The following is a 25399-nucleotide window of genomic DNA, read 5'->3' as shown; positions in this document are numbered from 1 at the left end:
GTTAAACCCTAGTCGCTCAGTTGAGCGCTTGGAGTCCGCAAAGAGCCAAAAAGACCTCTACACACGGTAAGAGTTGCGGTCAGCGCAGCAATGTCCAGCTGTCCACCAACAAAGAGCAAGTAGTAAGCGGAATACTAAAGTCTTCAGTTGTAGTTCAGTTCTTCAGTGCATTCCGGGCTAAGATACGAGTCTGAGAGTCGCCAGAGACATCCCTGAAACCCAGAAAATGTTTATCAAAACGTAGTTTGATGCCATTAAAAGTGTGGTCAAGCAACCCTTCACATTCCTCGGATGGTCTATATTCAATAATCTTGTACCTCCCTGTAAAAAACGAGCTCCGTTCTGCTGGAATACTAAGCTAATCTGCATGATTCGGGCCATCTGGTCACGACACCCAGGTAACTCTGTTAAACGTCCCTCAGTGAATTCAGAAATTTACACCCGACAATAATTGCCGTATGCCACCACTTGGCAGCTCCTATCCTTGCGACCTTCAAGCAGGTCGTTTAACGCCACGACCCAAAGCAGGGGAAAAAGAAGCCCCTTGTGGCGCGCCCTTTTTTCTGCCCCGTCGTTCCTCTCCACTCCGCCGCTATAGTTCTGCATTAAACAGTTTGAATTCTACCACAGTGGATTCAACTTGCAGTGTTGAGAAGACCGCTGGTAGCGAATGGATAAAGGCCTCTTAAATGTCAAGAAACGCATTTAGCACAATTTCTTTGCTCTGGAGAGACACCTATACCACTTGAATGATGAGCTGTTTCCATAGATCTGCCCTTGCAATAAACGTGTTGAAACGTCAAAAACCATGCTCTAAGAATCCCGCTCCTTAGGTAAAAATCAATCAGGCGTTCCAGCATTTGTAAAATAAATGAGACTAAGCTGATTGGTCTCAAGTCTTTGGGAGAAGCGTGAGAGCTTTTCGCCACCTTTGACTTGAAGGGAACTTTGACCAATTTCCAAGACTTGGGAACAGAATCCGACCGCAGAGAGTTGATGTAAATCAGAGCTAGCCAGCTGCAAGAAACCTCCAAAATAAAAAAAAACTTAAGTAAGTAAGAACTACATTAAGATGGACCTTAATGGAAAACGTTAATTCTATGAAAAATTCTTTCACTCGCCCGTAGCATTCAATACTTAAGTAGATATACGTGCATTTGCCTTAAAAATAGAGCTCTTGTTCAAATTATGTTTATACACAAATAGCTACTTTGATTACCTAATTGAGTTTTTTCCTTCGTAATTTTGCTTGTGTTCGAACGGTTGCCTACTTCTTTCTTTGTACATTATCTTGCTGAAGTATTAGAATCGCATTTTTACATCTTCGTTTACATACATAAATGCTAGAGACGCTGCAAACTCTTGATTGTGCGACGGAAGTTTCGATGTAAAGACTAAGACGTAAATACATTGCTTTATGCCTCGTGGAAGCTCGAAGGCAGATTATATGGCCAGGGTGAACCGGCTACATAGTATTGTGCCTGGACTCCGAAAGTGATCATGAAGGTACTCGAAAGTGGAGGGGTGGCGAAAGTGTGCTGAAATGTCAGTAGATACTATACACGCATATATAGCGATGGATCAAAATAAACGAAATTGGTAGGGTTTGTGACATACTGTGCCGATCCAGATATAAGTAGATCCTACAGACTGCAATGACACTACAATGTCTTTCAGGCGCGCATTGTAGTCATGGCAAAAGCGGCAGAGATTCTGGAGGGAGAGTGCTAAAGCTTTACTCGTGTTAGGAAGAATTATCAGACCTCGAGGCAGCAATTTATATGGGTTTTTGACTATGGAAGCAGCGGTATGTTAATCTTAACCTGACCTTTGGACTTTGTCCTGACGCGTGCACATGAGTCCAATTTACCAGATTCATAATTTTTTTTCGATGGTTTAGAACACACCTCACCAATAGCAGTTACGAGTATAAAAACAGAAATACACTATAATAGACTCAGCTCACGGGTTCACTGTAGTTTGTAACACTTGCTCAAGTAAATCTGTGCATGCAAGGGGAAGTCTGTTTTGGATCAAGAGGCACACCATACAAACATGCAGCTTTTTTGTGCGCTGAGTTTCCGAGAAGGCACATTAAAATCTCTTACAATAAAAAGGAGGTTTCGCAACCAAGAATAGGTTCTTCACCATAACGTTTACATCGAGAGATAGACCTCGCCGATAAAAATTCCTTCTATGATAAACTAGAATAGGTGTATGAACATAGCCAACTTGAGAAAAGTTTCTGCCTGATAAAGAAACGTTTAACTTAATTAATCACATCTTCAGCGACGGCAGACACAGCTCCAGTCTACTGAAGCAACGGTTTGCCGAAAAAAACGGAGACGAAGTGTTGATAAGGAACATACATCAATTTTGTACAATATGACCGATGAGCGATGCCTCTACATTGTTCTTGTTGTTGTTGTAGCGATATAGACACTCCCGATGGTTTTGGGTAGTGTTATCGATGATGATGGTTCTTTACCGTTAGGGTACTAGCCCGACCATTTCGGGAGCTATTTAATATTACCACATGGAACCTTCTAGGCCATCTCGCAGTTATAAATATAGTTCCACAAATAATATTCCAAAAAGCTGCGCTGGCTAGGTCATATTTTTCGAAAGGATAGAAGACTCCGCTCCGGAAATCATTAATATTAAAACCCAAATTCGGCACCACACGAAGGATGTGTCATGCAATGAGAAGGGGCATGTTTACCTGAGAAGCTGTCAAAACCGACTTGCCGGTTAAGCTCCAATGAAAGTGATAAACACTTACAAAGAAGCAAAAGATATTGGTTTCGAAGCCTTCTACGGTAGGAAGCCTCAAACAAGCTAATTAACTATTTGGGTGTAAATGTACCTTAATGATTGAAATACTGCCCATAAATTCAACATGTTTCAAAGAAGGTATCTAATCACATTCACTGATAGCATACATCAGCGAAAGCCTGGTTAGGCCAAGCTGCACTGGCCGGTCCCTGAAGACCGCACAATTACTGAATGTGTCCATAGTTTTACCAGAACTACCCATTGGAAAACTCCATCAAAAACCAGAAGCTAAATTATAAAATCACTCCGGCAAATACGACAAGCTTTCTAGAACCTGTGCTACTTGCCCCTTATAGATCTGATAGCTGTATCACTCCTAATAGCTGGTGTGATGATCCTACAGTCTTTTCAATGAAAAGAGTAACTTTGTTAGTCTAGGATAGTAGGACCTGCATATGATCTTCGACACTTTGCAGCACGCGCTTTTTTCTACGCCTTTCCTGCTTAGTCTATCGTGTTCAACAGTCGAATTCTTTTAATGCGCCTTTTTTAGCTAGCTCATCCGCTTTTCCACTCCCATACGCAATATGGATGTAAACTTCTCCATATCCCGATCATTTCTTAATTGCTGCTTGCCTCAATTGCTGGTTGACTACAAAGCAGCCTGTTGTTGTTGTTGTTATTGTAGCAGATGATACAAGCTGCTTGACGTGTAATACACGTCTAAAACTACAAGTCAAGCGGTTTGTATGATCTATTTGTTTCCCGATCAGCACTCTATAATACAGATCCTACCTCTATAATGCAAGGCAAACTTGCGTCGGAATCACAGGTGCCCTTGCACCAATCTTCTACTTCTATAGTTGCTCTAAGAGCCCCACCGAGGATCAGGTAGTATGTTCGTCCAATATTTGATGATGCTACTATGGCCGTATGGTATATGCTCAAGCTCCCCCGAGGCAGTGAGACTCGTTACTGTTTGTTAACGCTATGTTCTTCGCCACCATCTTCAGTGGGGATGTGCAGATGGGGATACAGTGCAGCCTCCCGGGATGTTTCCAGGGCCCCCACTATGCGAAGCATTGATAGAAAGCAGAATTAAATTGGTAACTGCTATTGCCTTGCAAAGAGCATTGACAGTCTTTTCCTCTTATTGAATCGTAACAACCCCAGATGTCCAGATAATAACGAGAACAGTGACCATAGACATACTAGCGCTGCTAAGAAGGCTAGAGTGGAAAAACGACCAAAAAGGATTATCAAAGGAAAAATATATAACGCCATTCTCAAAAAAACCCTAAGTAATCCTTGTGATGAGCGACGATTACAAAACTGGAGGAAGGTCTTTAGTCTTCGATGACAGCATTCATTGGTATTTTTTCATGCCCGAATGCACAAAACAACATAGTGTATTTCTTGACATTATATGACGATAAAACTGGTGACGCTTCCCAAGGCAGCCGGTTCTATGTACCAGAGGGACTCGGGATTTTTCCCGACTAAGGACTGTACTTTCAGTGTAAACTGCTACAACAACAACAACATAAAACTTGTGATGTTAAGGGACCCGATATCTCTATTAAAGCCAATGTAGTAATAACAATGAAAAGCAACCTCTCCACTCTGATCCGATTCATGAAGTACTGCTAGCACTATTGGCAAAATAGCGGTGTGAGTAATGACAAAGGATAAATATATATCACTTGATATACATATATCAGTTGTAAATTTAATTCCGGGTAAAGGTCAAGTGATATATATTTATCCTTTGTGTGCTTTTTGATAGATTCCATTGATAAACTACAGAAAGATTAGTAAAATGTCATGCAGAACAACTTTTCTTTTGCAAATAACCATAAATATGCAAATACAGGTATACAGCATAGTCCCGGCTTACACAATACCGAACTACAGAATACCGATATACTTATTCCAGACACATCGCCTGCCTACAGTCTTGACACAACGAAATCTCCAATAAATATGATCATTTTAAAAATTTGCTTTAATTTTCACCCCTTCGAACTATGTATGTTCTGTTATTACGGAAAATTTGTCTAGATCGTGTCCGTCGGAATTTCAAAGTAATGTCGGGCTAATATCTTCTCGGGATACTAAAAATCTTCTTCATTTATTCTTTCAACATTAATCCAAAAACCAGCTTTTCGAGAATTTCGCAGATATATCATTATCTCTTTGTGTTATATTTTCTTTGAAAAGTGTAATTAAATGAACTTTTTATCTGTTTTAAGTAAGAACAATTTCTGCATACATTCTCCATACATATATGTCAACGCATATGTTTGTGTGTCTCTCATGTAAAATATTTATTTTGCACATTCAATATTTGCTTCAGGCATTCTATCGAAGTATGGAACGTAGAATGGAGAAACTTGTGAAAATTTATTACATAAAAACAGTGAAGTTGAAATGTTAAATGCACCAAAATCGCCCATTTACATGGTTGGTGCATCAATTTATATGTAAACATGCTAAAGACTAAATTTATTGGAAAACGCAAACAAGTGCAGTGTTACTTCTGATAATATGATATGCAAAGCAGGTGAGTGAGAGAATAAGGGTTTTTAAGTTGTTCCATTCTTAGCCCAAGAATCTGAACCATCGAAACTATTAAACTTGCTCAGTGATAGATGTGACATATTTTAAACTCTTGTTACAATAGCTCATTAAGCGTAAACATATGAATCGACCTTTGCGTAGCATGTTACGTCACTCTAGCTTACGTTAACTACGCCAATTGCTGCATATGTTTTCCCAACTCAAGGTGGGACCTCTAATCATATTCCATATTCGGTTGTAAAATACACTCTGCTATGGTTAACGAATTTTTACACCGTTGAGCCCTACAGGCATCTCACTCTGCCCATTGGCCCTCCAAAACAATGCTTGGAGCTCGCCGAGTTACTTACATGAAAAAGCAGCAAATTGATAGTGGAGGTCAAGGCGTCATATGGCTGCTTCATTGAAATACTTCTATTTCGTTTGCGCTTTCTTCTGCTATTTCCATTTCTATTCCTATTTCTATTCCTATTGCTATTCTTTTTCCTACACCTTTTATTACTCCTATATCTATTCCTTTTCCTGTTCCTATTCTTTTTCCTATTCCTAATTCTGTCCCTATTCTTACTCCTATTCCTTTTTCTATTTCAGTTCCTATTCCTATTCTACACTATTGACCCATTCAGTTTTTATGAGGTCTTCACGGCCGCCCAGTTAAATCTATTTCCGTTCCCTTTTCTATTCCAAACCTCTTTCCAATTCCCATTCAAATTCCTATTCTTATTCGCATTCATAATTATATTCCTATTTCTTTTCCTATTCCTACTGCTATTCCTATTCCTAATCTATACCTATTCCTATTACTATTCCTATTCCTAATCCTATTCCTATTCCCATTCCTGTTCCTATTCCTATTCCCAACCCTATTCCTACTACCATTACTTATCCTATTCCTATTTCCTAAACCTTTTCCTATTCCTATTACCCAAACCTTTTCATATTCCTATTCCTGTTCCTCGGTTCCTATTCCCATTCATATTCCCATTTCTATTCCTAATCCTATTCCTATTCCTATTACTATTCCCATTCCTATTACTATTCCCATTCCCATTCCTATTCCTATTACTATTCCTATTTCTATTCCTATTCCTATTCCTAATCCTATTCCTATTCTTATTCCTATTCCTATTCCTATTCCTATTCCTATTACTATTCCTATTACTATTCCTATTCCTATTCCTAGTCGTATTCTTATTTTTATTCCTAGATCTATTGTTTTTCTATGGCTATTCCTATTCTCTCCCTATCCCTCTACCTCCTCTCTCCCTCTCCTCTCCCTCCTCCTTCTCCCTCTCCTCGAAAAAACTAAATGATAGCTCATAAAAGGCGAAAAATAATGTTCGACTTATCGGTTTGCAATCGGCTTCTTATTGGTTTCTTATCGACTTGTCATAGAAGGGTTACACATTTGTCATCGATTTTATATTCAAGTTTTATAGCAACTTCATCAGAACAAGCCGATGAGTCGTCGTTAACAAATCGACAACATGCCGATAGCAAACTGGTAACACTCCGATAAGAAACCGATAACTCTTCTATAATACGTTTTTGATAATAAAATCAATAACTTTCCCTTAACATGCGAACAAAAAATTGGTAACACTCCGATGGCAAAACAATAAGTTTCCTAAAACAAATTGATATCGTTTTCATAATATCCTTATAGGGTACCCGGCGTTTCTCGAGTTGAGCAGATACTAATCTAAATAAGAAGGTGTATTTTAACGCATTCCTTCCCGTTACTCAAAATCAAGCAATCAGTATATAAGATTTTATTGATCTTCTTCAAAATGTATCTCCCAATGTTTCTCATTCTTACCTTTTATAATTTCCTAATCTCTCCCTCTTCTTTTTTTACACCCTCTACCTCTCTTCTTCTTTTTTCTTAGATCGCTCGTTCCTCTAATTTATCATTCTTTGCTTTATTTTTGAAATTTTATTTTGTCACACACATACTCAAAATCTCATAACTGAATCAAAATATTTTAGCTGCACAATTTCATCTCATATAGACAGCTATTTTTACGATGGAATGCTTAAATAAAAACTTTTATATTACTCAATGTAATCGCTTTAACTTTTTGTGAATTCAATGCTATGACCAAACAAGAGGTCTGCACTTAAGAACGTACATTGCGTATGAGTAACTTTTGCTGACATACAAAATTTGTAGCACCACCCAGTGGCGCACGTAAAATTGAAAAAAAAATAAAATAAATTTTATTCAAAATTCTTAGTTCTGAAATATGAAAATCCTTCGTCTTGACCGATGGAACCTATAGCCAAAATTTGATGATGATTGGAGTGTGGAAAATACGTTTGCATAGGGAACACATACATACACACACACACGCACATAATTTGATTTTTATATATATAGATCGATAACTTTTTGATAGCAAATAGATAAGTTTTCTATAACACTCCGTCAAGAAATTGGTAACAATCTGATAAAAAAAATAAATGTAAGGCTCAATAATCTCCGAAGAGATTTTAAGCCGAGCTTCTGTTCCAATTTGCATCGTGCTCCTTTTAATTTTTCCTACAAATTGGCTGGACGGGACCTACTTGTTTTATGTCGACAGCACAGCGAACGGCATCTGCAAGGCAGATAAGTATTCACTGAGATCTTTTCATGGCAGAAATACACTCGGAGTGCTCTCCCAACACTGCCGAGGGGCGATCTCGCTTAGAAAAACTTTCTTCTAAATAAAAAAACTTGCTTCTAAAATTTTGATGTTGCTTTGCCCGGGGCGTGAACCCAGGATCTTCGGTGTGGTAGGCGGAGCACGCTATCATCACACCATGACGGCCGCCGAAATCCAAAACTTTTCGATATTTTAATTTATTTAATTTATTTTTTTATCTGATTTTATAGTATTTTATTTGATTTTATTTTTTGAGTTTAATTAAATTAAATTTAATATAATTAAATTAAATTAATTATTTAAGTTTTTTCTTTCACGCATTTGCGCAAAACTTGCTTTTTATTTCCAACACAACGGCGGTGCATACACCTTTTCGGGCACTTCCATGCACAAAAATTGTGTATTCTCAGAAACTTTTATGAGATATAAATGTAGGTGACATGTTTTTCTTGAGTTGCTGTGTGATTTCGCTCATATCAACCTTACCACGTAACTTGCTCCGAAATTACGTTACAGTGCAGTGTCTCTAGTACTTTATACGGTACCTATACCAATAGTGTGTAACTACGCCTGAATTTACAATCTGCATGTATCCCCCATATGGCACAACTCTTACAAAACTTACGCTTACATTTAAATCTAATGCTTACAATCAGCATTCCTCCATGCGCATTACGCATCAAAAAAATGTAAATAGTGCAATAAAAGAGCCACCCTACTAAGCATTCCCCAGGTGCAATATAACCTTTTGTAAGTTCCTCTGATATGTTATATAAACTACAGTTAAATAAATGGACTCAAGTAACAGCAGATAAAGTTGCAGCTTAAAAAAGTTCAAAAGGTTAAAGCAAAATAAGTAAAATATGTACATATGTGGTTAGTTATGTTCACATAAGACGTGGCATGTTTCTACATTCACTATGATGCATGCTTTGGTTAGATTGAAAAAATAGTAGAAATTGTCGAAATAAGCGCAAAAGTTTTTGTCTACATGAGTGAGCGTGAATGTGTTGGTAATGCCATGTTGCGCTTATCGGTTCGCTAATAAATCGAATTGCATATATACAATAGCGTTTTTTGTGAGAAAACTGCATGCCATCACTAATACATACCACATTACAAACACATGTGCCCTGCAAAAATCGTTGCATCATGTGGTCCACCTGTGTTATAGTGGAGTACTTACCATTATACTCCACTGTAATGTAGCAATGGACCAAGTCACGAACATATTATAAGCCGATCATTGATCGTTTTTAACGATTGTAATCTCTACACGATGTTGATTGGACTGTGTTGCAATGCGAGAAAAATCAAATAATTAATTACAAAATTAATATTAATAATAAAATAAAACTGTATATATCTTTTTGAAAACTAATAAAACCAGTTTCACTAGTTCCCCGAAGTTACTCCATGGAGTAGATTCGAGAGTAATTCCATGTGGCTACTCCATGGATTACTCGGATGTAATGCTGAGCTGGAGTATATGGTCCAGTTCTAGGACATCGCAATGTTAATTGGACCATATTTTTGTATGAATTGTGGTTAATTTTGGAGCATTCGCTTGGTCCATAGCGAGTACTCCATACATGCATACATGGAGTACTCGCGATTTTTGCAGGGTGGTAGTATGTACAGCAGTGCACAAGTAAATAGAAATATGACTTGCATATCGTACCTAATTGTTTGTTTGTGACAAAAATTTTAAGATTTCCTTTATTGATATTAGAGAAATATTACAAAATTTACAAACGGCGATGGTTAGTAAGACATATTTCTGAATTTCATTTCTACATCAGTTAGCTTCTCGGGAGCTGAGTATTGAACTCGAAAGCTCCGCCATTCATACTTCATACTAGTGTAAAGGCAGCTGCCGTTATCCACTCAGCCATATTAAAGCCCCGCTGCACGCTTTGCAATTGGTCCCTAAGTATTACCTTTTATGTTGCTATTCCTTTAGACACCATTAGGTACATAAGTACTAATATATTAATCACAATTGTGTGGAATACTTATAGGCGTGCTTCAAGAGCTTAGTAACATACAAAACTGCACTATTTTTTTTAAACGGTTTTATTTAGCTTGACTCTGCGTAGCGGCCAGCCGTTGTTTACGGATTTTGTAATTAAAATTTAAGTAACTTCCCGATAAGCCAAAAGCTTGAAACTTGGAATATAGTTCAGAACTCGATGAAAATGCAATAATAAGAAAAAAATCCGATAGGTGGCGCATGGATCGAAATATTTCAAAAAATCGTATTTGTAGTCCGATTTGGCTCGTATTTGGAACACATAATACATACCTGAATAGAAAACGACATATGAAACAAATCGCCGCCAGGTGGCGCAAGGATCGAGATATTAAAAAATATCTTATTTGTGGTCCGATCTGGCTCATATTTGGAACACATACTACATACGGAAATAGAAATCGATTTATGGCTCATATTTGGAACAAATAGAAGTAACATCAAAATACTTTGAAGTTCGTGGAAGGACAAGCATATGTGGGCTGAGTCGAGTAAAGTCTTTGGAAGGATTATGTATTGAGGACTTAGATTGTAACAAATCGTCAGGAAAGAGTGCTTGTAATAATGAGTCACGGCGGCCACCGTGGTGTGATGGTAGCGTGCTCCGCCTACCACACCTTATGCCCTGGGTTCACACCCCGGGCAAAGCAACATCAAAATTTTAGAAATAAGGTTTTTTAATCAGAAGAAAATTTTTCTAAGCGGGGTCGCCCCTCGGTAGTGTTTGGCAAGCGCTCCGGGTGTATTTCTGCCATGAAAAGCTCTCATTGAAAACTCATCTACCATGCAGATGCCGTTCGGAGTCGGCATAAAACATGTAGGTCCCGTCCGGCCAATTTGTAGGCAAAATCAACAGGAGCACGACGCAAATTGGAAGAGAAGCTCGGCCTTAGATCTCTTCGGAGGTTATCGCGCCTTACATTTGTTTTTATTTATTTATAAATGAACTAAATAGAATGAGAAATAATAGGCAATTAAATAAAGACTAAAAACTTAAAAAAAAAAAATAATTTAAAAAAATCTTAACAATACTTACATTAAGTAATAATAATACTAAAAGCTAGAAAATAATTACGAAGGTCCTAGGTACTAGTCATCACACTCCTCATCAATCTAGGGCGTTGATCAGACAGTTAAATAAAACCGTTGGACGCGTCAAATTTCTATTGATAGTCATAAGTAAGACCAACTGAACCTTAATCAGGTTATGCTACGCCTCACATTTTTAGAAACTCTACGCGTCCAACGCTTTTATTTAATTGTCTGATCAACGCCCTTGATTGATGAGGAGTGTGATGACTAGTACCTAGGACCTACCTTATTATTTTTTGCTTTTAGTATTATTATTACTTAATGTAAGTATGGTTTTCAATAAAACCGTTTAACTTAAACATTTTTTTTAAATTATTTTATTTTATAATACATATCGTGCAACTGATGAAATTTCATTCCTTTATTGACCTTAAGGTTCTCAATTGAAGGTTTCTAAAGTGTGCTCCAGATCTTTGCCTCTAGTTAGGACGATTAAAAAAAGCCAGTTGAGTTTATACCGTTCGGCCCCAAATGGACAAAGAAATATTTTTTAAACCGCTCTATAAACTTATTGTAATAGCAAATTTAAAGCATAATATTCCGAACAAAGCAACATGCTGCATTTCTTACTTTTTGATCCAAATCTGTATGTCTGCTAAAGTCCTAAACATAAAATATTTTCAAATCTTTTTTCAAAAATCAACAAAAGAAGTGCACAGAGCAAATACACTGCTAAATCAAAGCTTTATTGAATTCTTTGACGATAGATATCCTCATGCAAACATATACCAACTTACATACATCAGTATGTACAAATACGCAGAATTGTTACAATGAATACTCAGAACGTGATGTGACTTTCTATGGATTTTAAAGTATATACGTATTCATGTACACAAATCCTTATAAAGACACAGACTCAAATCAATAATTTACATTTTACTTTATTTCCGTTTTTTGTTTTATCTATATATATAAAAAGAAGTGTACATTTTGATTGTCACTCCATAACTCGAGAACGGCTCGACAGATTGCCATGAAATTTTTAGGAAAGATACAGGAAGGAGAGATGATGGTAAGTTGATTTTGAAATCCCAAATCGGTTTAGCCATTCTTGTGTTATGTTGTTTTTTTTTTTATTCAAAATTTGAAAAAAAAGTGTACATTTCGGTCCGACCTAACGAAAAAAATCGATCCAACCTATTACAAGTTAATTTTATTGACAGCATACAAATGTTAGACAGATGAACCTGTCCAAATGCAAATGTTTATCAATCACTTTCTTCTGATGGTAACTATTGTTCACGCCTGCCTTTCCAACATGTCTTCGTTAAGTTAATATAATTTGCATACATACAAACACACACTCCCACTCATCGCACGCATTCATGCTTTTGTTGTACAACGTAACGTCACTGTCTTCGCTTTTTTTTATCATTTTGCTATTATCGCATATTCCTCAATGCACGGCACTCCCACTCACTCCCACTCCCACTCCCACTACAGCAACGTAATGCACACTCACCTGCACTAATATTACTTTGCCTATATACTGTAACGAATTTGCTGCAAATCCTCTTATTTGCAATCCTCTGCTAAGTTCGAATCACTAAACTGTTGAATAAATAACTCCAATTTGTAATAATGCAAAATGGCCTTTATTAAAGTACTTCACAATACACTCAAACTGTGCAACGAATAGCTTGCTTAATAACCACACTGATTGATAGCTCAATGAAACTCTACTATACTGCTATTGCTCGCTAGATATCGTCTTAATCGCAACTGCTTGACAACTCAAATCAAACTGAATTACATTTTACTCGCTTGTGCCGCTTTTATAGTTTACGCTGCATACATCTAGGCTCTTCTATTTCCAGAACTTACCAACTATTTCGAGTGTTTATAGTTCTCATATAGTTTCTACTTGTTTACAATTTTCTACTTTTCAGCGTCTCTCAGATGTATGTGAGTTTGTAGTTTACAGTCTCTCGCACACACATAGGCGTATAAGTAAATGCATCTGTGTGTGACATCTCTCGGCTGCCTTATATATGTGTATACATGATTTGATTATTGACGTGAACATCGCTTAGCATCGCCTTAGTGATGGTATAGCTTAGGGATGCTAATATCCGTGACACTGCCCTCCACCTAAGTCTGATCGTCCCGATCAGACAAATCTCTCGATCTAAACGCTGCTAGCATCGCCAAATGTACCACTCTTCTACTCCGTGGTTTCTCAATGCTTTGTATGCGGTAGATGATATCACTGATCTTCTTCACAACCTTGTACGGGCCTTCCCAACTGCACCGAAATTTGGATGGAACACCTTTCCGCCGGTGAGGGTTGTATAACAGTACCAAATCTCCCGCCAAGAAACCTTTCGAATTATTTTCCTTGTCGTACCTGTGTTTCATCTTACTACTCATTATCCTGGATCGTTCCCTCGCACTCTGTTGCTCGGCCAATGAAGAACTACTTCGCAGAGCTTGCGCTGGACGGATTTGCTTTGCATAATCAGTATCGTTCCGACGCTTCACAACAGTAGTGTGCCTTGGCTTGAAACCACCCTTGCATTCTTTCTTCGTTTTAGTACGTCCGTTAGGGCTTTTCAATGCCAGTGTTTCTCTCACAGGTACCTTCGGTTTTGATTTGTTTGGCCCATTTGTTCCATCAACCTTTACCTTTGAATTTCGTGGCCTTCGTCGAGTCTTTTCCACCAGTACCCGATTACTGCTGAACCCTTTTTCCAAAGTAAAGTTAAGTGGCACATCTTGGTTCTCATAATGCATCACCCTTCTCTGCATATCGATCTTGATGTCATGGTCAACCAAGAAATCCACTCCCAATAAAACTTCATCAATAATCTCCGCCACAACAAATTTGTGTAGAACCATGACCTTCCCAATCAATACTTCACATATCACTTCTCCCTGAACTTGGTTATACTCGCCAGTGACCGTACGCAACTTTGCTCCAGGTAACGGTTTTACTCTCCTGTTGACCAAGTCAGATCGGATCAAGGAATGAGATGCGCCCGTATCTACAGTCAGTACACGTTCTTTACCATCCACATTCCCTCTGACGGTAAGACTGCTTGATTTCCTTCCAATTTGCGACACAGATATCACGGGACATTCAATAGCCGGGGCAAGTTTCCATTCTTTACATTCGACACGCTCTTGCTCATTTCCGCCAGCTTTGCGTTTACGGCCACCCACATTGTTGGAACTATTAGGACCAAGATCGCAATGACGTGCAATGTGACCTGGGTTGCCGCACTTGAAACATTTAATAACTCTGGCATTTTTCTGTTGTGATCCCTTCAGAGCTTCCAAAATAGTATCTACCCACTCTGGCCTTTCTACTTCCACACGGCGTGCTTTGAAAACTGGCTTACACAGAAGCGACGCTGTTTCCTGAATCAGAGCTTGTGACACCGTTTCTGCGAATGTTTCGTTCTTCTCTTCAATTTTTGTTGTCTCGTCGCCATCAAGATGAAAGACATGCTCTTCCACATCAATTCCTTCTGCTTCCATTGCTTCTCGTAGCCGTGCTTGAAGTTCGAGTTTAACGCCGCTTGTATTCAATCCACGGCTCTCCAACTCCTTCTTCAGTTGCGGGATCTTCAATTCACTTAACTTTGCCATGTCCTTGTTGTCCTCTAGAATTTATTCAACAATTCCTCTTCTGACACCAATTGTAACGAATTTGCTGCAAATCCTCTTATTTGCAATCCTCTGCTAAGTTCGAATCACTAAACTGTTGAATAAATAACTCCAATTTGTAATAATGCAAAATGGCCTTTATTAAAGTACTTCACAATACACTCAAACTGTGCAACGAATAGCTTGCTTAATAACCACACTGATTGATAGCTCAATGAAACTCTACTATACTGCTATTGCTCGCTAGATATCGTCTTAATCGCAACTGCTTGACAACTCAAATCAAACTGAATTACATTTTACTCGCTTGTGCCGCTTTTATAGTTTACGCTGCATACATCTAGGCTCTTCTATTTCCAGAACTTACCAACTATTTCGAGTGTTTATAGTTCTCATATAGTTTCTACTTGTTTACAATTTTCTACTTTTCAGCGTCTCTCAGATGTATGTGAGTTTGTAGTTTACAGTCTCTCGCACACACATAGGCGTATAAGTAAATGCATCTGTGTGTGACATCTCTCGGCTGCCTTATATATGTGTATACATGATTTGATTATTGACGTGAACATCGCTTAGCATCGCCTTAGTGATGGTATAGCTTAGGGATGCTAATATCCGTGACAATACTCTTCGCACTCATCGCTTATTTTGCCAACATTAAATAGCAGGACTTTTCCATGGAAAATTCCTAAACATAAATTCGGCTGCCTAAATTGAATTTTTCTTAGCATGTAAGATCATTGAATTTGTAATCGTCAAAGAGTTACGACAAAATAAATTCATATAAAAACCAAATTTCGTTTGCCTATTGATTTGGCATATACATAGATGTAGAAAACGCTCTACATTTCTCCAACTATTATTAATTTAAAAAGTGATTTTAATTGTGTTCAGTGCAAGAAAACATAGTTAAAAAAGTGTTTTTCCATAATTTCATCATATGCATCAAAATGCCACCAACAAGACGATCAACTATAGGTCGACGTACGCGTAATTCTACCTATAGATTTAATGAAAGGAGAGCGCAAGGTGTAGAGGAACGCTCACAACAAAACCAAGTACAACAATTACGAAACGCACGTCGTCATAGATCGAGATCAACGCATGTTTAAAATCTTCTCTTCTGTGGCGACATGTGCAAAAATTGACATTGAACATAAATATGCGCGTTCAATTCCACAACGACCAATCTCCAGATCGGTTCTCGAAGCAATTGTTAGATATTGGCAATGGAAAAGTTCGAGTCGATAATACAAATGGATTGATTACATTGCCGAACAATTTCTGTACCATTCTCCAATCAACAGAAGAGTTGATTGAAAGTGTGTTTCCAAATATTGCTCAAAATTACAGGAATCACAATTGGTTGAGAGAACGCGCAATACTGGCACCAAAACATTTACACGTCAATCCAATCAATTATCAGATTCAAGAAAAATTGCCAGGTGCAGTGACATCATATAAATCTGTTGATAGCGCAATGAATGCAGATGATGCAGTGAATTATCCAATTGAATTTTTGAATTCATTGGAACCACCTGGTATGCCACCGCATTATTTGAATTTAAAGGTTGGCTCATCAATTATTTTACTGCGGAATTTAAATGCACCAAAACTGTGCAATGGCATAAGATTAGTAGTAAAAAATTGATGCCGAATTTAATTGAAGCGACAATATTGACCGGAACAGCGAAAAATGAAATTGTACTCATACCACGTATTCCACTGATTCCAACAGACATGCCATTTGAATTTAGGCGTTTGCAATTCCCAGTGCGTCTATCATTTGTCATGTCAATCAATAAGGCACAAGGACAAACGTTTCAAATATGCGGATTAAATTTGGAGGAGCCGTGTTTTTCACATGGACAGCTATACGTGGCCTGCTCAAGAGTTGGAACTCCAAATTGTTTGCTTGTGCTCGCTCCCAATGGGCAAACTAAAAATATTGTATATCCAAATGTTTTGGATTGACATTAATAATTTTGAAATACAATGCATTCATTTCATAAAAAAAATTTATAATCTTTCATTTCTTTTTTTGGTTGGTTTCTACGAAGTGCAACGGGGTCCCCTAGTTTTTAATATATAAATCATTTCTTTAGTCTTTTGGTTCAATTCGTATTTGAAAGAGGATAAAACCAGTTTACATATTCCATTTTCATTGTTGAATATAAGCTTTAAATGCCATTATCATATGTAGGCATGTCTGCTTGTATCTAAAAAATATTTTTATCACACAAGTATCTCAAAGTAATTTAACTCGTTATTTCAGCTCTCTTCTTTAAAATGTTTTATGCCAGGATTGATGCTATTACATACACATATATGCTAGACAAAACTATGATTCGATATATTGGTGATTCAATAATAGATATCTTATGTAAGTACAACCTTAAATAACAAAAGTTCTTCTATCATAAAATTTTACAGAAAAAACGTTCAGGTCGACATGATTTCATATACAAAAAAACAAAAAACACTAATCGAGTTTGTATACATATATCAGGGCTCGTAAAAATTGTCGATAACTCAACTTATCAGTTAACATATTTTGCGGTTTAATGACTACATAGTCGGTTAAATTTAATCCAATAGTCCCGAGGGTTACCAATAAAATTTCAATAACGACACACAAATATCCCAATTAGCAGAATACTGCTGGCAGATTGTTGTATGTGCCGACACCCTTATATTTAAAATAAAACAAGTAAGGAAGGCTAAGTTCGGGTGTAACCGAACATTACATACTCAGTTGAGAGCTATGGAGACAAGATAAGGAAAATCACCATGTAGGAAAATGAATCTAGGGTAACCCTGGAATGTGGTTGTATGACATGTGTATAAAATGGAAGGTATTAAAGAGTATTTTAAGAGAGAGTAGGCCATAGTTCTATGGATGGACGCCATTTAGGGATATCGCCATAAAGGTGGACCAGGGCTGACTCTAGAATGTGTTTGTACGATATGGGTATCAAATGAAAGGTGATAATGAGTACTTTAAAAGGGAATGGGCTTTAGTTCTATAGGTGAACGCCTTTTCGAGAAATCGCCATAAAGGTGGACCAGGGGTGACTCTAGAATATGTTTGTACGATATGGGTATCAAATGAAAGCTGTTAATGAATATTTTGAAAAGCAGTGATCCTTAGTTCCATAGGTGGACGCCGTTTCGAGATATCGCCATAAAGGTGGACCAGGGGTGTCTCTAGTTGTACGATATGGGAATCAAATGAAAGGTGTTACTGAGCATTTTAAGAGGGAGTGGGCATTAGGTCTATAGGTGCACGCCTTTTCGAAATGTCGACATTAGGGTGGGCCAGGGGTGACTCTAGAATGTGTTTGTATGATATGGGTATCAAATGAAAGATGGTAATGAGTATTTTAAAAGGGAGTAATCCTTAGTTCTATAGGTGGACGCCTTTTCGAGATATCGCCATAAAGGTGGACCAGGGGTGACTCTAGAATATGTTTGTACGATATGGGTATCAAATGAAAGCTGTTAATGAATATTTTGAAAAGCAGTGATCCTTAGTTCCATAGGTGGACGCCTTTTTGAGATATCGCCATAAAGGTGGACCAATGGTGACTCTAGAATGTTTGTACGATATGGGTATCAAACGAAAGGTGCTACTGAGCATTTTAAGAGGAAGTGGGCATGAGGTCTATAGGTGGACGCCTTTTCGAGGTATCGTCATTAGGGTGGGCCAGGGGTGACTCTAGAATGTGTTTGTACGATATGGGTATCAAACGAAAGGTGTTACTGATCATTTTAAGATGGAGTGGGCATTAGGTCTATAGGTGGACGCCTTTTCGAGATATCGCCATTAGGGTGAGCCAGGGGTGACTCTAGAATGTTTGTACGATATGGGTATCAAACGAAAGGTATTACTGAGCATTTTAAGAGGGAGTGGGCATTAGGTCTATAGGTGGACGCCTTTTCGAGATATCGCCATTAGGGTGGGAAAGGGGTGACTCTAGAATGTTTTTGTACGATACGGGTATCAAATGAAAGGTGGTAATGAGTATTTTAAAAGGGAGTAATCCTTAGTTCTATAGGTGGACGCCTTTTCGAGATATCGCCATAAACGTGGACCAAGGGTGACTCTAGAATGTTTGTACGATATGGATATCAAACGAAAGGTGTTACTGAGCATTTTAAGAGGGAGTGGGCATTAGGTCTATAGGTGGACGCCTTTTCGAGATATCGCCATTAGGGTGGGCCAGGGGTGACTCTAGAATGTTTGTACGATATGGGTATCAAACGAAAGGTGTTACTGAGCATTTTAAGAGGGAGTGGGCATTAGGTCTATAGGTGGACGCCTTTTCGAGATATCGCCATTAGGGTGGGCCAGGGTGACTCTAGAATGTGTTTGTACGATATGGGTATCAAATGAAAGGTGGTAATGAGTATTTTAAAAGGGAGTAATCCTTAGTTCTATAGGTGGACGCCTTTTCGAGATATCGCCATAAAGGTGGACCAAGGGTGACTCTACAATGTTTGTACGATATGGGTATCAAACGAAAGGTGTTACTGAGCATTTTAAGAGGGAGTGGGCATTAGGTCTATATGTGGACGCCTTTTCGAGATATCGCCATTAGGGTGGGCCAGGGGTGACTCTAGAATGTTTGTACGATATGGGTATCAAACGAAAGGTGTTACTGAGCATTTTAAGAGGGAGTGGGCATTAGGTCTATAGGTGGACGCCTTTTCGAGATATCGCCATTAGGGTGGGCCAGGGGTGACTCTAGAATGTTTGTACGATATGGGTATCAAACGAAAGGTATTACTGAGCATTTTAAGAGGGAGTGGACATTAGGTATATAGGTGGTCGCCTTTTCGAGATATCGCCATTAGGGTGGGCCAGGGGTGACTCTAGAATGTTTGTACGATATGGGTATCAAACGAAAGGTATTACTGAGCATTTTAAGAGGGAGTGGGCATTAGGTCTATAGGTGGACGCCTTTTCGAGATATCGCCATTAGGGTGGGCCAGGGTGATTCTAGAATGTGTTTGTACGATATGGATATCAAATTAAAAGTATTAATGAGGGTTTTAAAAGCGAGTGGCCCTTAGATGTATATGTGAAGGCGTTCTCGCGATATCGACCAAAATGTGGACCAGGTGATCCAGAAAATCATCTGTCGGGTACTGCTAATTTATTTATATATGCAATACCACTAACAGTATTCCTGCCAAGATTCCAAGGGCTGTTGATTTCGCCTTGTAGAACTTTTTCATTTTCTTCTACTTAATATGGTAGGTGTCACACCCATTTTACAAAGTTTTTTCCAAAGTTATATTTTGCGTCAATAAACCAATCCAGTTACCATGTTTCATCCCTTTTTTCGTAGTTGGTATAGAATTATGGCATTTTTTTCATTTTTCGTAATTTTCGATATCGATAAAGTGGGCGTGGTTATGGTCGGATTTCGGCCATTTTTTATACCAAGATAAAGTGAGTTCAGATAAGTACGTGGGCTAAGTTTAGTAAAGATATATCGGTTTTTGCTCAAGTTATTGTGTTAACGGCCGAGCGGAAGGACAGACGGTGGACTGTGTATAAAAACTGGGCGTGGCTTCGACCGATTTCGCCCATTTTCACAGAGAACAGTTACCGTCACAGAATCTATGCTCCTACCAAATTTGAGAAGGATTGGTAAATTTTTGTTCGACTTATGGCATTAAAAGTATTCTAGACAAACTAAATGAAAATGGGCGGAGCCACGCCCATTTTGAAATTTTCTTTTATTTTTGGATTTTGTTGCATCATATCATTACTGGAGTTGAATTTTGACTTAATTTACTTATATACAGTAAAGATATTAACTTTTTTGTTAAAATTTGAATTTAAAAAAAATTTTTTTTAAAAAGTGGGCGTGTTCTTCATCCAATTTTGCAAATTTTTATTTAGCACATATATAGTAATAGTAGTAACGTTCCTGCCAAATTTCATCATGATATCTTCAACGACTGCCAAATTACAGCTTGCAAAACTTTTAAATTATAACTTCAACCCATCTACCAAGTTTCATCGCTTTAACCGCCTTTGGCAATGAATTATCGCATTTTTTCGGTTTTTCGAAATTTTCGATATCGAAAAAGTGGGCGTGGTTATAGTCCGATATCGTTCATTTTAAATAGCGATCTGAGATGAGTGCTCAGGAACCTACATACCAAATTTCATCAAGATACCTCAAAATTTACTCAAGTTATCGTGTTAACGGACGGACGGACGGACGGACGGACGGACATGGCTCAATCAAATTTTTTTTCGATCCTGATTATTTTGATATATGGAAGTCTATATCTATCTCGATTCCTTTATATATGTACAACCAACCGTTATCCAATCAAACTTAATATACTCTGTGAGCTCTGCTCAACTGAGTATAAAAAAAATTCCACTTGACAGCTAAGTTCATGATCGATTTTGTACAATGCCTAACCTGGCGTGGTAGTTATTCATTCCATTCTATTGATATGATATACTAAATCATAATGTGATCATGTGATGTAAAGTCTTATAATTGGCGTTGCGACTTGTCATACAGTGTGCTGCTTGTGATGCGGCTTTTTTATTAATTATATATACAATTGCACATAGGGATTTCTTTATTCTAACGTTTCTTAAATTTTCTGCTTGTTTGGAAAAAATTTCAATTGGAAAACAAAAACAAACTAAATGCGCCGAACCATGGCAGACGAATGAGGGTAATTCCATTGTCAGCTGTCGGTCGCCATGTTGACTACCTGAAAATTAAACAGATAATGATATTTCGTGCTATCATCTTAACTAAAAAAAATCCCCGAAGTTTACTATTGGGGCTTCGTGAAATGGCTGTCACAAAGCTCTGTATCACGATGTGACAGGAAAAACGATTCTAAAGTTGTAAATTTTTCGCATGCGAATGAAAGTTCTTTCTTCTCGATACAGGGAAATGGCTCTAGAACTGTATTCATAAATATAAATCTCATTGAGATTCTATGTACCTTTTTTGAAGGTTTTATAAAAATATTTCAATTTCAAAAATTGAGAATCCAGAAATGTGTTTTATTTCCTTCAATTCCCATTTTTATCTTTTACGTCCTCATTTTACTATAAAAATCTCTAGAACAAAATACTAGTATAAACAAGTACGTTGCTTTATTTGTTTTTGATTTTCAATTAAAACTTTTTTTATGCGAGTAGAAAAAATTTTGAAGCGATAGAATAAAAAAGGGCATGATGAATTTTTTTTGTACAATAATTTAAAAAAGATAATTTTTCTATAATATAAAAATTTGATAATTTGAGTTGTGATTTGTTCGTAAGATGTGATGTTGCAAATTTTGAGAATATTGTTTTTCCTGGAGTATAAGTACCTAAATGTATAACTTAACTGACCGGGTATGTGCAATGTAAACAATTTGTTTCATTTGTGATATAATATTTACGTAGGATGTAATGTGTCTTAATGTGACACTTAATGACGTGATGTTTCAAAAAGCGATGTTTCATGATGTGACGTTTATATTAAGTAAGCGCATTTTGCACTTCACACCACGCAGAATATAGTCTTATTTGATATGTGATGATTTTGTGCTGCAATATAAATTATAAGTGGTGTGAAAACACTTGATGTGATATGACGATTCAAAGAGTGACAATGTGATATAGAGTTTATAAGCTATCCTGTCTGATGCGCTTGTGTGGTAGTTAAAATTATGATTTAGTTAATAAATACGCACATAAAGTAGTGAGCTGGTTGACTGGTATTTACTTGTTGTGTTGATATGTAATAGTCATGTGATGTGAGAGTTTGTGATGTTGTGTTGAAAATGTGATCAATGTCATAGATTGTTTGTCGATATGATACAATGTTTTAAATTACTTACTTCTTTCGATGCAGAATATATAGGGTATTTATGTGATCCTTCTTTACAGAAAAAATGGATACAGTTGCGCAAAGCGACAGTTTCGCACGATGGTTTAACTTCTACCTCGAAACTGGTACTAATCGATGGCAGAACGGGACAGGTGCTAGTCACACCTGTACCCATTAGACTTAATACCGAGCTGTGGATGTGTATTTCGATTACTTAATAAAAGGAAGCAACTATTTCACAACCACTTACGAATGCTTTGAAAAGGCCTACAAACGACAGAATTAGAACTCAAATCGTCTCCAAATGTAATTGATCTGCGCTAGCTCGAAACTAATGCGATTCGCTTCTGGGTGGTTATCGGCAAATCTGTTTATGTGATTATATATTTTCAGGATATGAATAATCATACTAATACTACACAATCTTGATCTGATATTTGAACCTGTGATATATATCACACCATTAATATATTTGTGATGTGGTAATGCTTCAAGGCACTGTTTCAAGCAGCTATCCCATTGCTGCAGCCCCAAAAATGAAATAATCCGGTTTGAAAAGCAAGGCGTGTACTGATTCTAACCACACTTTTTACTTTCAGCCAGTAACCAGTAATTGTGGCGGTAATTATCCGCCATCTTTTTGTGATCCACAACGTTTCCTTAATATTATTACAGCATCCTGCGGCGTATCAGCTGCAAACTGATATTTGCTTGTACCTGCTGCACAAAAGTACCTCAGTTCGTGGGAGAGTACTGTGATATCATTAGTAGCATACAACGACGCCGCTGATAAAATGAGTTGTGTTGTATTTTAGAAGTACTTCACTAAGCCTTTTCTGTCTTTTTCATATAAGCTGGACTTACGAACTACTCCACAAACTATTAGAGCTTATAACAGCTTTTTCCAGGGTTTTAATTTAGTCCAACAATGTTGCGGCAAAAGAGCCAATGCTTCTGAACATTGTAAAATCCATTTAATATATTGTAACGAGTTTTGGGAAATTCCTGACTGTTTTGCAGCTTCTATTAACGTTCGAATCTCTAAACTGTTGAATAAATTACTCAAATATTCAGTATGATAAAAAGTTCTTTATTTAGACTACTTTGGGAGTAGTACTTCACTAAAACGCGTTAAAATCAAACTGAGTCCTCATTCCTCAGCTTGCGCTGCTTTTATACTCTCGGTTACCTCGTTCGTCAATTTTTCCTAAGTTCTAGACGTTTCACGAACATGCCTTCTAAGACAGTTGTATCTCATGCTTGGTTATTTAACTATATACATGTATATCTGTAGTTTATGTAAGGCCATATGTTTTCCGTCTATGTGTGTAAAATATTCTATCCAATGTTAGCTGTCATATATATTTTTTGTGAAAACCTACTGTTTAGGCTCGAAGCCTGAATTTCTATTAACTCGCGCCACCCTAATGTCACATGTTTATAGCCATCAATATATTTCATACCAAATTAACGAGACGCGTGCAAATTGAGAAAGAATTCTACCTGTCAAGTTTTGGGACAATCACTTCTTCAATCTCGCAAAGAAACTGAACAAATGTCAATGACCAAAAAAAAGCGTTCATACACACGATATTATTAAAGGGAAAATATATGAAAGAAATAATCGAAAATAATAATAAAAGCGTGCTAATATTTTGCAAAAACAAAAAAGAATGGAATAAACAAAGTAACATAGACAACCATTTTTTCAACGGCGGAAAAGTTCACTAACTTCAAAATAACAACAAAAAAAATAAAAAATCTGGGGCCGAACTTTGTTTAGCTATGGCGAAGACTGTTTACCTTTCAACAAGTAAACAATCAGCTTCAACCTAATTTTTTAAGAAGCAAATTGTCAAAAGAATGGATTTATGTATGTAAATAGATTGGAAAGAATTTCTGTCATACCTCTCCAAATTTTGTTCAAAAACGAATTGGGTTCGGTGTTGTGCCAACTCGAGTGTCACTCTTCCTTCTCCAAAGAATGCTCTTCATACAGGAAGAATCAATTATTTTTTTCTTAATCCTTCCCAAAAGGATGGGGTGAGGGGTGCAGAGTTGTTAAGGAATGTAATCCATGCATTCCCATTCCTGGTCTAACACTTTTGGATTGCAGCATTATTTATTCCTTTTTATGAAATAATGAATAAATTAGTTTGTAGTCCTATGACTTTTTGTTAGTCTGGACTAGATATTCCTTTTTTCATTCCTCATGTGGAAAAACAAAATTCAAAAGCATACCGCAAGTGTAAAATAGTATTTAAAAGCAAAAGGCAAGCAAAGGGTTGCGGAATGCATTCTTCCACGTTTTGCAGTCCAATGAATGCAAACCATGGAATAAAAAAGATTAATTAGTCCGGAATGCAAAATGGAATAATGACTAACATTTTTTACTCATTATTCCGGACTAAGAAAAAAGTATGGAAATCCTCTGGAGCAGCGATCAAATAAGATGCATTCCATAAAAACGTTGGAGGGGGAGGGGCGTGAATTCTTTCTCTGTGGAACTATGAAGAGAGAAAAGCTTTCAAACATTCGAATAAATGTTTGTTTGATATTTTTTTTGTTTCATCACTTCACAGAACAGGAATTATTTCCCCCGTGCCACTGGAGGGCACATTTTGTAGTTTTCAGGGTATATGTACATCTAATGTTCATATAGCCATATTACTGTGAGAACACAAAAGGATAGGATATTAGGAAACGCGGCAGATTTCATCCTTTACTAATTTTTACCTATATAGATTGAAGAAACTTTCAAGAAGTTTTAATCATTCGCTGTACCATTTCCT

The 25399-nt window shown here is 37.3% G+C and overlaps 1 protein-coding gene across 1 annotated transcript in view; it reads left to right on the top strand.

Annotated features, from left to right (window-relative positions):
* Window positions 1-25399, top strand: part of SPR (Sex peptide receptor) — a 597654-nt gene that overhangs the window by 98108 nt on the left and 474147 nt on the right. Inside the window, exon 3 of the mRNA XM_067783706.1 lies at window positions 17015-17122. The gene's annotated coding sequence lies outside the window, so the exon portion shown is untranslated. The remainder of the gene's footprint in view (window positions 1-17014; window positions 17123-25399) is intronic.

The sequence above is a fragment of the Eurosta solidaginis genome, chromosome 4 (genome assembly GCF_040869045.1).
Source record: "Eurosta solidaginis isolate ZX-2024a chromosome 4, ASM4086904v1, whole genome shotgun sequence".
Taxonomy (NCBI): Eukaryota; Metazoa; Arthropoda; class Insecta; order Diptera; family Tephritidae; genus Eurosta; species Eurosta solidaginis.
Note: the sequence above shows the minus strand (reverse complement) of the source record. Positions and strands in the feature narration are given on the sequence as shown.